Source organism: Petaurus breviceps, unplaced genomic scaffold, assembly GCF_028583685.1.
Source record: "Petaurus breviceps papuanus isolate PSGF00001 unplaced genomic scaffold, PetGlider_PUasm1.0 225, whole genome shotgun sequence".
In the NCBI taxonomy this organism is placed as follows: domain Eukaryota; kingdom Metazoa; phylum Chordata; class Mammalia; order Diprotodontia; family Petauridae; genus Petaurus; species Petaurus breviceps.
In genome coordinates, this window is record NW_027185889.1 from 3173959 (window position 1) to 3190083 (window position 16125).

General features: G+C 35.7%; 1 non-coding gene across 1 annotated transcript; it reads left to right on the forward strand.

Annotated features, from left to right (window-relative positions):
• Positions 1 to 15102: 15102 nt before the first annotated feature.
• On the forward strand, positions 15103 to 15209 carry LOC138166761 (U6 spliceosomal RNA). The gene has a single exon (XR_011169722.1). It is a non-coding gene; the product is annotated as a U6 spliceosomal RNA (small nuclear RNA).
• The last annotated feature ends 916 nt before the right edge of the window (positions 15210 to 16125 follow it).

Below are 16125 nucleotides of genomic sequence, written 5' to 3' on the forward strand. Positions count from 1 at the left end.
AGTTATAATCACTTTTATGTTTCCTAGAAACCAATATAGAGATAAACTAAACCTCTCCAAGTCATCAGGTCCTTCTCTAGTTACTCTTCTAGGTATACCTAGTTACACTAGCTAATTTTCCCTGTTCTCCAGATTCAGTTATCATCTCTTTAATCATGACTCTAAAATCTATATATCGAGGGGAAGAGTCAAGATGGTGGAGTAGAAACAGGACTTCCACGGGGCTCCAGCTTCCACCTCCTCCAATTCATGTAAAAAATAACTCTAAACAAACTTTGGAGGTACAGAACCCACAAAATGACACAGAGAAGCTGACCTCCCACTGAGGACAGCCTGACAGACCTGCAGGGAGCACAGCACTCTGGGAGCAGAGCCCAGCCCTGCTCAAGCCCAGTGTCTTAGACTCAGGGCAGACACAGCCAGCCACCTGTTGGAGGGACTTTAGATCACCAGCAACTGTGGCAGTTTTCAGAATGATCAACCCATAGATGCCAAGGAAAAAGTGAGAGGTCAGTGCAGTGTGGACTTTGGGATCAGGTAGTTTGGGAGTTCAGTCCAGCCTTCATCCCCTGGAGGGAGAAGCTGCAGAGGCACTACAGCCATGCAGCCACAACCACATGGCAGCTTCATCTGCTGGCCTGCAGATGGTAGGCGGACCAATCAACCAGTCTGAGGGATAACCAGTCTTGCTTTAACCTGCTTGGATCTGGATCATGTCTAGGATGGTGGTCCTGGGGTACGTGAACAGCTTGCCAGAACATGTTGAGGCTTCAGAGAGGGCACCCAACTAACACCTCCAACAGTTGAGAAAACCCCAGCAATTTGGGATGAAATTCCCCTGTGTGGTAGCAGAGTCCTACTGTGGCAAAAAGCTCAAAAGTCAAGTAATTGAGTGGCAACATGAGAAAATGAGGGAAGAAAAGCAAGCAGAGAAACCCAACTTTACACTCCTATTGTGGGGACAAAAAGGATCAAAGCATGGAACAGGAGAAGACAGAGAAGTCAGAACTCCTGCACCAAAAGCTTCCAAGTAAAATACAAGATGGTTACAGGTCATAGAGGATCATAAGAAGGATTTTTAAAATCAAAAAGAGAAGTGGAGGAAAAATTAGGAAGAGAAATGAGAATGATGCAAGAAAAATATGAAATGAGAGTCAACAACCTGACTGAAGAAAATAACACCTTAAAAAATAGATTAACTCAAATGGAAAAAGAGGTCCAAAAAGCCAATGAGGAAAATAATGCCTTAAAAGTCTGAATTTGCCAGATGTAGAAAAGAATCTCAAAAACTCACTGAAGAGAATCATTCCTTCAGAATTAGATTGGAGCCAATTGAAGCTAGTGGGATAGGATGGAGGGAAATATAGTCTGTCTTTCACAATATATCCACTATGTAAATGTTTTGCTTAGTTACACATGTACAACTTATATTGAATTGCTTATATTCCCAGTAAGGGTTGGGGACAAGGGAGGAAGGGAAATAATCTGTAATTCATGTTTTAAAATAAAATGTTTAAATATATATATATATATATATATATATATGTATGTATGTATACATATATATACTATTATTAATATTATTTTACATGTAACTGGGAAATAAGATATATAGGCACTTGGGCATAGAGATCCACTATGCCCTACTGGAAAATTGGAGAGGGGATGGGGGAAGATATGGGAGAGAGTAGATTGGAGGAGGGGATATTCAGTGGGATTGCTACTTTGGGGTGTTGGGTAGGGGAAAAATGGGGAGAAAATTTGTAACTCAAAATCTTGTGGAAATGAATGTTGTAAACTAGAAGTTAATAAGGCATTTCATAAAGAAAAAAATGAAATAAAATCTGTATATCTAACTTCAGTTTTCTTCAAAGGAAAATATGAGCTGGTTACAGGCCATAGAGAATCTTAAGAAGCAGATAAGAGAAGTGGAGGAAAAATTGGGAAGAGAAATGAGAACGATGCAAGAAAATTATGAAATGAGAGTCAACAGCCTGACTGAGGAAAATAACACTTTAAAAAACAGACTGCCTCAAATGGCAAAAGAGGCTCAAAAAGGCAATGAGGAGAATAATGCCTTAAAAAGTCAAATTTGCCAGATGGAAAAAGAATCTCAAAAGCTCAATGAGGAGAATCATTGCTTCAGAATTAGACTGGAGCAAATGGAAGCTAATGACTTTATGAGAAATCAAAATGCTGTTAAACAGATCCAAACAAATGAAAGAATAGAAGGCAATGTGAAATATCGCATGGGAAAAAAACCACTGACCTGGGAAATAGATTCAGGAGAGATAATTTAAAAATTATTGGACTACCTGAAAGCAACGATCAAAGTAAGAACCTAGAAATCATCCTCCAGGAAGTTCTCAAAGAAAACTGCATTGATGTTTTAGAACCAGAGGGCAAAAAAGAGGTTGAAAGAATCCACTGATCACCTCCTGAAAAAGATCCCAAAAAGAATACTCCTACGAATATTATAGTGAGTTTCCAGAATTCCCAGATTAAGGAAAAAATATTACAAGTAGCTAGGAAGAAACAATTTTAATATTGTAGAAACATAATCAGGATAACCCAGGATCTGGCAGCTTCTACACTCAGGGATCGAAGGGCTTGGAATATGATATTCCTAAGGTCAAAGTAGCTAGGAGTAAAACCAAGTGTCACCTACCAAGCAAAACTGAGTATCATATTTCAGGGGAAAATATGGTCATTCAGTGGAATAGAGGACTTTCCAGCATTCTTGCTGAAAAAACCAGAGTTGAACAGAAAATTTGACTTTCAGATACAAGAAGCAAGAGAAGCATGAGAAGGTAAACAGGGAAAAGAAATCATAAGGAACTTATCAAAGTTGAACTATTAACATTCTTACATGGAAAAAAACAATAATTATAACTTATGAAACCTTTCTCAGTAGTTGAAGGGACGATATGTGTGTGTGTGTGTGTGTATATGAGGGTATATGGGCATATGAATACATATGTGAATGTGTATATATATACTTACAGGTATACAAAGATAGAGGGCACAGGACCAATTTGACAGGAAGGGATGATACTTAAAAGGTGAAATTAAGAGTTGAGAGAGCAATATAATGAGAGGAGATGGGGAGAGATAGAATGGGGTAAAATATCTCGTATAGAAGAGGCAAAGGAAAATGGTTATAATGGAGGGGAAGAATAGGAAGGCAAAAAGGAATGGGTCAACCTTATTCCCTTTGAATTTGGTCTGGGGAGGGAATGAAATACACACTAAATAGGGTATCTCACCCTCCAGGTGAGTCGGGGGGAAGGGGATGAGAGGGGGGATGATGGAATGGAGGGCAGGCTAGGGGGAGGGAAGTTGGCAGCACCCACTTTTGAAAAGGGACGGGATCAAAGTAGAGAACAGAACAAGTGGGAGGTGGGATAGGAGGGGGGGAAATATATTCAGTCTTTTACTATGTTATTGTTTTGCATTAGCCACACATGTACAACTTATACTGAACTGCTTATCTTCCCAGTAAGATGGGTGACAAGGGATGAAGGGAATGAATCTGGAATTCAAAGTTTTAAAATAAAATATTCAAATATATGTACACTATTATTAATAATATTTTACATGTAATTGGGAAATAAGATATACAGGGACTGGGGCATAGAGATCTACTGGAAAAGTAGAAAGGGGTATGGGAGAAAACATCGGAGAGAGCAGATTGGAGGAGGGGATATCCTGTAGGACTGCTAATTTGGGGGGTGGGTAGGAGAAAAACAGGGAGAAAATTTGCAACTCAAAATCTGGCAGAAATGAATGACATAATTCAGAAGTTAATAAAGCTTTTGAAAAAAATTTTAAAAAAGAATTTTCACAACAAAAAAAATAAATAAATGCTGAAAATCATCTTTACATATAATTGGAGAAAGTAAAAAATACTATAAAATGAAAAAATATAATAAATGCATAAAAAGAGGGGGGAAAGTGATTTTTCTGTTTCACAAAGCCAATGACATCTAAGCTCTTTACCATGGCCTACTGAGACATTCCCTTCTCTCTCAGTGATGCATAAGTCAGAGTTTCCTAGACCCTAGCTACCAGAGGATATAGGACTCTAATATTTAATTTTCTCAGTATTTCCTGTAATAATTACTTAGTCTATGAGTGTTGCACATAGAAGAGCGAAAGAAAAATTAATTTAGTGTCCTATCCCTCCCAAATTCCGAGAGAGAAGCAAAATGTGAGCATATATAAAAACCATTACTCTTTTTCTTCCCTGTAAATCCCACTTTGACATATCTCAACATGAATAGAATTTATTTTGGATAAAAGGAAATATTGCTCATTTTTTAGTTTATGTCTGACATAATGGATCAAATATTTAAATCACAAAATTGGCATTGCAGACATGACATCCAAGACTGTGCAGAATTTGGAAAACTGATATTTCAAATTAACAATTTCCTGAATCATTGCCTCAGAAAGATTTCAGTAAATGTAGTATGCAATGTAACTTTACTCTTTTGGAACAAAATAAAAATAAAAGTAATTAGTAGATACCCGAACATGATGATGACGATGATGAGGAGGAGAATAATAAACATTTAAATGACTACTTGAGATGATGATCATTTTTTGAAGACTAAGTTTTCTCATCTCACCCGTGCTCAAAATATAACAGGCACTCACAGACCCAATCCTATCCGGTCCAATATAGGTCATCAGGGAAGCTTTTATCTACTCTGTTTTTCTGACCTGGGTCTTAGGCATGCTGGTGATTCTTTGCTTCTGGTGTCTTATCCTATTTGTCCCTAAATTAGTTCATCCATCTAATTAGCTTTAGTGTTACTGCATTTCAGAACTTCTCAGCTCAAATTATATGTCTCATCCTTCCCCAGCAGAAACAGGAACTACAGGCATATGCCACCATACTAGGCAAGATTCATTGTTTTTCAATGAAAATTAAACACCAATGCATCATGTTCTAGATAAGAAATACCATAATTAACAAAACATGAAATTAAAGAAGGTCCTATTGTGTTTTTCTTTAGCTTGTGTCCTACTCATTAAAAAACCTATGGTACTCACAACAGTGGGAAATGTGCTAGATCCTCCAAAAATATCACCCTTGATACTGGAGTTTAGTTAATTGTAAAAGTTCTCTGAAGAAGAGGGAACCTAACATTAAATTTTATGGATGACAATATACAGTTCCCCAGAAAGGTATCTAGTATACTATCAAGATCATTTCCAAACAATGGGCAAGGAGTTGTGATAATAAGTAACTTGGCAACAAAATGCTATGTTGCTATATCCCAGGCTTTATAATGACTTTAGTATATCAAGTCTAAGTGTTCTTTAAAATCCAATGCTTTGTTTAAAAAAAAAAGAAAAGAATCACTTCACCATCTTCTGAAAGGCAGAGGAAATCAAATTATGCTTTTAAATTTGTGTCTTCTGGAAATTTCCCTGTATGCCCTCCTCTTTCATGTCCAATGAAACATTTTTTTGGCAAGTGAAAAAGTTGTTTTTTTCAATTTCATATTTACCTAAATTTCATAATTTATATTTACATTTTTAAAATAAAATTGAGATTAATTTCCATAGTTGTAGATAAATTTAATCCCAGATAAAACATAATTTGATAGGTAAAAGTTTCCTTGAATTATTCTTAATACTTACTTCATGCCAGAAAGTCCACCTCAAAATACATTTCCATCACTTAATATGGAATAAAGGCTGTTATTGGAGATGTAAAGAGAGAAACTGAAAACTCAAGAAAATTACCTTATTCCCCATTTAAAAAGCAAGCTTTTTCATATGGAATAGCCAGATAACTAATGGGAAAATAATGTGTTGTTTGAATTGTCTGGAATATTATTTTAATATTCCAGTTGACTTTACATGTGTAGAATAGCTTTAATGTGAAGTTGTCATTGTAAAGACATTTAACAATTATATGAAAAAATAAATAAATTTGAGGCTTAAATGAATACTAAATATTTTGAACATAACTTGAATTGGACTCAAGTCAGTAAGCACTTGTTAAGTTCTTACAATGTGTTAAGACATTGTGTTAAGAAAACCAATAAATCATATTTCTTGGATCGTTAATACTCAGTTCTGGATACCTAATCCATAGGTTCTTTCTCACATGTTAGGATGCTCAATCTATCTGTGATCTTATCACTATGAGTAACTCCCTTCAATGGTGCAGTTCATACTCTATTCATTCCTTTTCATTCTATGTCATTCTTGTTCATATCGTCTGTATATGCTCCACAGGGGGTCCACCCAGATTTCTGGTGTCTTTTCACTAGAGTTCTTAACATTACATGGATAAGTACTGAGTATAAAGGTCATGTCTCTACTATAATTTAATCATTCAAACATAAATTTGCTTAATCTAGTATACTTAAATTTTTCTGAGCTTATGGTATTTCATCATTCACTGCTATATAGTGTCACCAAGAAAATACTTATAAAAAAGAAATGGTGTTTTTGCAGCAGAAAAATATGGAATTATGGAGGGAAATGGTGTTGTTAGTGACAGTAAATTCTAGTAGCATAAAATCACATTTTCACTCAGAAAAAATAACTAAGTAAAAGTTGGTAATGCATACGCTGTATAATTACTATAAGATCCTTATGTAAACTTCTAAGCAACAATAATATTGTCATCTCATTTCTTCATGTATGGAGGAATTATTTGTTTTGTTTTGTTTTACTATATCCAATTCCTTTCAGAGATAGTTTTTTTTCTACCACAAGTATTGGCAGCATACTGAGAATAGTCCAACTCCATCTTTGCACTGCCAAACAGCTGATTTGAAGGATTTATTTCTATACAATTGCTTGCATTGGCTATGCATTTCCATATTTTAAAGAATTAGAAAACAAATTCATAGATCTTAATATTTGTAAGTTGACTAAAAGTATTTATCATCTAATTATGATGTGAAGTCCATTGAAATAGTCCATTAGTAAACATATCCACAACAGATATTGGAGGTAATCAAAGTCCCTGTGTGACTTGAATAGGAGGAACAAAGCAATCTAGATTGTTCTTGGCAGGATGCAAAGTGCTTTTAATTATCCTGAGCAACAAAATTTCAATTGTCCCTGGCACCAAAAACTGACATAGACATATTCTTACTTCATTGCAACCATAAATCTGTGATCTCATCAACAGATGAGCTTCCTTTGACAATGAATATAGCATAACCCATCCATTCTTGTGTCTCTCATGCATTTCAACAAATTCAGTGGGTAGCTGGAAAGGGAATGAATCCTATCTCTTATCAGTTCAAACTATACACATTCCATTTTGTATTATGTATGTTTCTTTTCCTTTCGCTGGCTACCATATGACTTTCTTCCTTACGTGAAGGAGATGATTCCACAATAACAAATTTATGCTAATTACACTGATGATGAGAAAATGGAATCAGATGCTTAGAAGGAGATTAGGAAGAGATGAAGTTGAAATAGGGGAAGAAACATGGGCCATGGAGATTCACATTCCCATCACCACAAACTCTCTCTTCCCTCAATGCACACCAACTTGATAAAATCCACTCTGCAGTTGCCATCTTCTTTATTTGCTATCACATAAAGCAACTCTAGTAATGATTCAGGTCTTTAAAAATCATCATCCATGTGGGGCAGTGTGTCTTCCCTTCCTAACAAGGTATCCTTGACATCTTCTAAGGGGAACATGAAGACAAATGGCTGCTGCTCTCACCACTTCAGTTAACACTAAAGAAATGTTGAATTCTGTTGAGGAGAATATCAAAATTTTCTGACAAATGAGGCAAATCTTGACTGACTCAACTCCAAAGTCAATATTCACCTTGAGGGACAATATATCTTGCTCTTTCCCCAAACAAGTAATGGATACAACACATGTATATGACTGCCATAGATGTGTGACCATATGATTTGCATTTGATTCAAAGATATTGGCAAGTGTCTTGACAATTTCTACCTGGAGGTCTCTCTGTTCTTTGAAATCAGAGTTGATTTTATTTAGTTAATTCTAATTTGAAAGCATGGTCATTACAAACATTCCCATTTGAACTGCACAAGTACTAAATACTTAGTGACTTTCACTCCCAAGAAAATAGCAGGTCATGTTTAGCTCTGAGGACCCAGAGACATAGAGTAGACTTAAGTAATGTGTTTCCCAAGTGAGAAAGCTTCATTATTTAACACCTAAAGTTTCAGAGGGTTTTTCAGGGCAAATGCTTCAGACATAGAATCAATGCAGCATGTCACTCACAGATTTTTAAATGACACTGAAAAAAATTGGTTAGGTCCACCACTTGTGTATCCTAGACTGACTAAATACTAACTAAATACTAAACACTAACAAATATATTGACAACTATCATTTGATCAAGTTCTGAAAAAAAATTAAGTGTGATTTTGTAAACCTCATCAGTCATATCACAGACCTGGAATGGAAAAGAATCTTAGATGGGTCTAATACAACTCCTTCATAGTACACTTAAGGAATCTGAGATCAAGAAAGGTTAAGTAATTTGCCCAGGGCCACAGATAGATAGCAGATATCATAGATAGCAGAAATTCTGTGATTTTGAGCCCTAGTATCCCCATTTTCTGGGTGATAAAACTGAGGTTTGGAGAATTTAAATGATGTTCCCCTGGTCACACAAAGTGAGCAATGGATGCATTCAAAAGTCTTTCAGCTTTTCTGATTTTGTACTCAATGCTCTTTGCAATACAAATAAAGAGGAAATCTTTCTGACTATCAAGTATTCCAGGAGTACTGGAAAGAATTACTCAGCAAGGGTGAGGAATGTCCTTTTATTGGAAGAATAAGTGAAGTTTCTTGTTTTGATTTTTAGTTCTTGTTGTTTCCCACATATTTTAATGCAGTTTGGCTGGAGATGGGAGGATGGACCAGATGACATTTTAAAATTCCTTCTCTGATTCAGAGATAGAGGGATGATCAACATTTACATGCATGTGTACTCAATTTGAGAAGGATTCATACTCCAGATGAACATGGACATGGCAGCTATGAGTTCTGAAGAGATAGAGAAACTTCTTTTTTATTTAGAAACATACCCAAAAAAATTGTTCAAAAGACAAAACTGTGGCCTGGCTTATACCTCCCTCCTGCTGAATGCCCCACCAACAGCATCACTTTGGAAGAACTACAGCTTTTTCCAAAATGTTGCCATTAACCTCATTTTTTCTACTGTTGTGCCAAAGAGAAAGGACTAATATTTATTTATCCATTCACTCATTTATTTATTCATTTATAATCACATAATTTGCATACACATATATACATATATATGTATGTATGTTTGTATGTATGCATATGGATTTTCCTTCGATGTCAATTTTCGTTTGGGCAGTTGGGGCGGGGGGTGATTTAACTGAACCCAGAATTTTATTGCTATAGAGCAGAGGTTCTAAGCTTACTTTTTATGTTTCATTGTTAAAGCTTATGAACCTCCCCTTCCCTGAGAATGATATTTTAAATGATAAAATAACATTCATAGAATTGTAAAAAAAAATATTGAATTATAATTAACAAAACAAAAATTTTTTAAATAACAAGTTCCCAGACTCCAGGTCATGAACCTTGGCTGTAAGGAAATTGCTTCGATCAGTACCTGTTCCCCAACTTCTATTATTACAGACTTGATAAGGCCCTGAAAATCAACAAGGCATTTAAGAAGAGTTTACTAAGGGACTTGCATAGGGTCAAACAGTTGGTATGTTTCTGAGATGGGAGCTGAACTCAGGTTTTCCTCACTTTGAAGTCAATTCTTTATTCTTTATTCATTACACCATGCAGCCACATACATGTATGTGTACACATATAGACACACATATACATCGATGTATCTGTATATATGTGTATACACATACAGAGCAGTTAGAACAGCGGATAGATTACTGAACTTTGAAGTTCAAATCCAGCCTCAGACACGTAACCCTCTTTGCCTCAGTTTTTTCATGCATAAAATGAACTGGAAAAGGAAATGGCAAACTATTCCTGTATTTTTTTGGAAGAATAAATGAAGTTTATTGTTTTGAATTTTAGCTCTTGTTTCCTGCATGTGTTAATGCAGTTCTGCTGGAGATGGTAGAATGGACCATGAAAACACCAAAAATGGGATCACAAAGAATTGGCCACAACTGAACATCGTCATCATATCTATACATATCAAATGAGATATTAATTATACAGTAATCATTTACATTTCTACGGTGTTTATCATGTGCCAATCACTGCACGATCATTTTTTTATCTGATCTTCACAGCAACCCTGGGAATTGATGTTTTTATTATTATCCTCACTTTATGGATGAGGGAGCTGAGGCTAATAGAGGTTAAGTGAGTGACTTACTGGGGTTATATAATTAATAAGGAACTGAGGCCAAATATTAATCCAAATAATTAATTAATTAATAATTAATAATTAAGCCTTCCTGACTCCAGGGCCAGTGTTCCCTCTACACTATGGGGCCACCGAGATAGGAACTAGTCATTGCTTGTTTGCAATAATGGTGGTAATGTAGATAGATTAGATAGATAGATAGATAGATAGATAGATAGATAGATAGACAGACAGACAGACAGACAGACAGATAGATAGATAGATAGTAGATAGAATATCAGAGGATAAGAATTGAACCCATCTGCTGTATTAGTTCCTACCTAGAAAATAATCTTGTTCATACTGTCTTTAATTAAACTGTCACACTTTTTGTTGAATATAAGCACACACACACAAACATATTCTTGCTTGATGCAAACCCCCCTTTACAATATGCACTTGTTCAACAATTCAACTGTATTTTGTTTCTTTTTTTTTGTTTGTAAAGTGAAGTAAAAATTCCCAAAATTTTATATGAATAAACAAAACCAAGAATGCAATTGTGAAATCTTTCAGCAGCATGTTTACATATCAAGAAGTCACAATGGATTTTGATGCTTCAGGCAATGCAGTATGTGCTTTACCTTCCTGGCAGGAAAGCAGTTCCAAGCACAGCAACATCATGTCCCTGGGCAATTGAAGCTTAATAAAGTTTGCATGCTGATATTAGGAAATAATGAGAATAGATGATGTTGTCTTTATGTAGACTGGAAGTTTTCTCCCTCAGGTTTATGCACAAGTGGAGTTCAGGTTAAATAATAATCCTGAATTATGTTATGTGACTTTGGGCCATCATGAAATAACTTTGTCAATAGAAATAGGCCTACTTGGGAGATATTGTGTAGCTAGATCCATTTTTTTCCTTGATTTTTCCTTCAAGGTCCCAAAAGAAGCATTCCTTACTATCAGAGGTATATTCTCAGTCCTTCATTTTTATATTTAAAAAGAAGTCATGGCTCCAAAGTACTTTCTATACTTCATTAATCAGTGCATCTTTAGAGAGCTGGTATTGAAACTATGCTGTACCTGTTTTACCAAAGAGCTAAATGAATTATGTGGAGGTTATACAACCTGTCCAAGGTCATAGGAACATTGGCCTAGAACTCCAAGTCTTAGGTCCAAAAAGGTTAGATAACATGCCAAAGTCACAAAATTATGAGAATTTGAATGCCAGGTTTCTGGTTTTAAAGCATGTGTGCTTTCCATTGAACCACACTACCTTTCACCACAAAGTTTATAAGAGACAACATGAAGACTTGAACACAGATCTTCTGAAATCAAGACCCTAGAGAATTATAGTACATTGTAGACATATGAGTGCAAGCTGGTTGTACATACATTTTCAACCTACCTCCCCCACTTCAGCAACCTCAAAACACAAAGAATGTTGCAGCTATAATAAGAAAGACAATGGCGATAAGAGAAGACAAGAACACTTCCATACAACACAAAACCTTTTGAGCTACCAAAATCTCCCACTTCCCCTACCATTCTTGGCTATCTCAGGTGCCAGGCATAGCTAGTAAGTACTACTTGACCACTTGGGCATTTCATGCTTCAGATGTAGTGGACACCATTATGTTCGTGAAATGGTTCAATTCCTCCCCCCTATTCCCTGTAATAGGTAGAAAATATTGATTCTACTCAGAAAGGTGATAGAAAGAGGAAGTAAGTATAAGGAGTCAAGAGAAAGCCCCAGAAGTGAGAAAAATGGAGATGAAGAAACATCCATAGTTAAGGGAAAGGGATGTTAAACTTAGATCTGGTCAGTTGTATTTCATGGAGGAACAGCAGTTTTGCTCAGATGTCTGTCTCCAAACTCAAAGAGACTGAAGGATCCAAGTTCTAAGGAATACAGGCAGGAGAAAAATCTGTTCCAAGGCAGTCAAAGCTGATGGGCTACTACCCCATTAGAAGTATGATGCAGACAGCTCACATTAGCCTAGAAGTATCTGTTATGAGGGTCAGTTAGGCGGCAGAGTGTGTAGAGCACTGGACTTGAAGCTAGGGGGACCTACGTTCAAATCCAGCCTCAGACACTTACTAGCTTTGTGATCCTGGGAAAATAACTGTTTGCTTTCTTTGCTGTTCATTTTGGGGACAGAGTTTATCCAGATGTAAGAAAGTATTAATAAAACAGATTAAACAGAAAAGTGTGTGTATCCATTCTCCACCACCCAACTCAGTTGTGAATATTTACCAACATGTCACCTGTATTGCTTTTTAAAATTTTCTTACAGTCATCAGGAGTTTAGTTGAAGATTTATGGAATTAAGACATCACCACATCAGGGGCCTAGTAACCATAGGCTAATAATAATTGACATTTATATAATACTTTAATATTTGCAAAGTGCCTTACATTCATTACTTACTTTGAACCACACAACACGCCTAAGCTAAATAGTAAGGAGAGAAACCTAGAATAGAAGGAAAAAAGCAAAAGCACAGAAAGGTCAAGAGAGAAAGACTTAGTATAAGTCCAGTTCCTATGCAGATAAATTAACAGTGAGACTCTTAAGGAAATTTTAAAAAATGAGCAAACATTCTAGAAAAAATTTACAACACAATGAATGAATATTATACTTTAAAGGAAAGTGAAATAAAAGCAAAAAAAAGAAACAAAAACAAAAAGGTTAAAAAACAAAACACGTAAATTCAACAGAAATAAAAACTATAACAAGAATCTTCAGAATGATTCAAAAGAGAAACACAAATTTAGAAAAAGTGGGACTGGGAATTAAATGATGAATCAGATCTATCAGAGGAGAAATAAACAAATAATAGAGTAAGAAAATAAGAACACATAACTGTAATGGCAAGGTAAGAAGTAGTTAACACCTTGTTTCAGCTATTGAATTAACACTTTGTTTTGGTTCAATTTTCTTTTGAGCCTTGTATCAAGTGTGTTAAGAAACAGAATGTGTGAACCCCACAACTTTTTAACTTCTGGGAAGAAGCTGTGCCATATATAAGGAAGGGCACAAGCTGGACAGTCAGAACTTCTTGGGATAAGCATCATGGAGGCAGGGCAGCTGCTGCTGCACTGAAACCTGAAGTGAGAATTGAAAACTGAGATAGAATTTCTTGGAGCAAGCCACATAGAGGATGGATAAAGTAATTTTGATTTTGATAATGGAACTTATGGTGCTGAAGACTTCCGAGGGCCAGCTGGAGCTGCTGAGGGTTTCCAAGGGCCAGCTGGAGCTGCTGAGGATTTCCAACGACCAGCTGGAGCTGCTGAGGACTTCCAAGGGCCAGCTGGAGCTGCCAAAGACTGAAGAAGAATAACTGTGGTGCCAGTAATTTGTATAAAAGTTATTGTGACTTTGTTAATGTGTATGCATGTTTTTGTGGTTTTGTTAAGCCTTGTCTTCCCAGAAACAGAGGCTGTGAAGGATCTGAGATGGACTGGACACTGTGAGCTTCCATATGGAATGGGAACTGACAAGGAACTAGACAAGGAACTGGGAGGTGCCTGCCTTTGAACCTAAGTGAAAGTTGGATGGATTCAGATAGGATCTGGGACCATGGAAGAGGAACCATGGAAGCTGAGAGCCATCCTCAAGTCAAGCTGAAAGAAGACTTTACCTAGATACTGTGTACTGACTTAGAAGATTATGATTTACTGTGACCTAAGGGTGGAGAACTTTGACCTTTGTATTTTGTGATTGAATTAAGGATTTTGTGATTGACTAAATGAATGCATGTTGTTTCAAACTATGTGACCACTTTGGTGAAAACTATGTGGCCATTTTAGTGATAAGTTGTTGACATGGTGAATGCTGTGTTTTGATTTTCTATGAATATTTTGCTCTGATTTGTTATTGAATGAATAGAGAGTTCACTATACTATGTAATGAGGATCTTGAAAGCTGTTCACAGCAGCAGTCCTCTGGAAAGCTGCTCTTGTGTGGCTTTACAAAGACAGGTAATCACTCCAAAAAAAATAGTGGTCCTGAAAAAGAAAATTAAATCTTTTCATCTCAAAAATTCAAAAGTGAAATAAAATTAATGCAGGGAGAGGCAAAATTTGGTCAGAGTAAAATAATAGAAAACCTTGAAAGAATTTGTGAACCTTACATGAGTCAAAATGACTGATTCTGAAGACAGAGTACAAGGGGACAATTTATCATTGGTAACTCAGAAAAACAATATGATTAATTAAAAAGCCTGAGCATCCATTTTAATCTATTATACCGGTGAATTGTTAGAAGGTTTGGGAAAAGATGGCAAAGTACTGATTCAGTGATCCCACAGGTTGATGAAAAGGATAATTCCATCCTTATAACTTGAATGAATAATATTTCAAAATCCCAATGACATACAATAAATTTTATAAGCACTTAAGGAAATAGCTTTTATCCTTTGTCTTTAAGAAGTTTAAAGAAAAGATTAGGGTATGATCGTTCCAAAACAAACAAACAGAAAAAAATAACTAACTAAGGTGGTCAGGAAATATCCCTGAACAAGATCCTATAAAACTGAGTGTAATCATTTGATGTACCTTTAATGAGAGAGAGAGAGAGAGAGAGAGAGAGAGAGAGAGAGAGATTTGAGTTATTCCTTTAAAAGAAATAAGAATTGAAGAATATTTGACTTCAAGAAAAGATAAACAATGAAATCAATTATTTCATGCTTCTAGGGTAAGACAAAGTTATTATATAAAAAATAAATTTGGGATCAATATATATTTTTCAAAGAGCAAAGAAGTGCTTGCTTCAGCAGCACATATACTAAGATTGGAATGATACAGAGAAGATTAGCATGGCCCCTGCACAAGGAAGACACTCGAGTTCATGAAGTGTTCCATTTTTTTGAGCTTTACTCTCATTTTAATTGGTTCAAAGAAGGAATAACAAGTACATTCAGAAAAAGCAGAAGAAGAAGAGAGGGCAAGGGTGTTAGAAGAGAGAGTAGTTTGGGCAATGTAAAAATCAGAAACAAAACACATTTAAGAATGGACAGGGTGAATGGAGAGATAAAGTAGGATAAATAGGGAAATTAGTATGGAAGGAAATACATGGTCATCATTACTGCAAAAAAAATTTACAGGATGTTTCTCTGATGAAGACCTCATTTCTCAAATATATAGAAAACTAAGATAAATTTATATAGATAAGAGTCATTTATCAATTGATAAATGGCCAAAGGATATCAACAGGTAGTTTTCAGATGAAATAATCAAAGCTATCTATAGTTTTAGGGAAAAATGTGTTCTAAATCACTATTGATTAAAAAACTCAAATTAAAACAACTCTGAACTACCACCCCACATCTATAAGATTGGATAATATGACAGAAAAGGAAAATGACAAAAGTTGAAGGGATTATGGGAAAATTAAGATACTAATGCACTGTTGGTAAAACTGTATCCAGGTTTGATTATTCTATAGAGCAAAGGGCTATAAAACTGTGCATATCCTTTGACCAAGCAATAGCAATATTAGGTCTGTTTCCCAAAAAAGGGAAAATGACCTATGCTTAAAAAAACATTTAAAGTAGCTCTTCTAGTGGTGGCAAAAAAGTTGGAAATTGAGGGGATGTCCATCACTTGCAGAATGACTGAACAAGTTGCTATATATGATTGTGATGGAATCTAATTGTGCTATAAGAAATGATAAGCAGGATGCTCTCAGAAAAAAAACTGGAAAGACTTACATGCATTGATGCAAAGTGAAAGAAGCAAAACCAGGAGATGATTGTATACAATAACGACAATATTGTATGAAAAT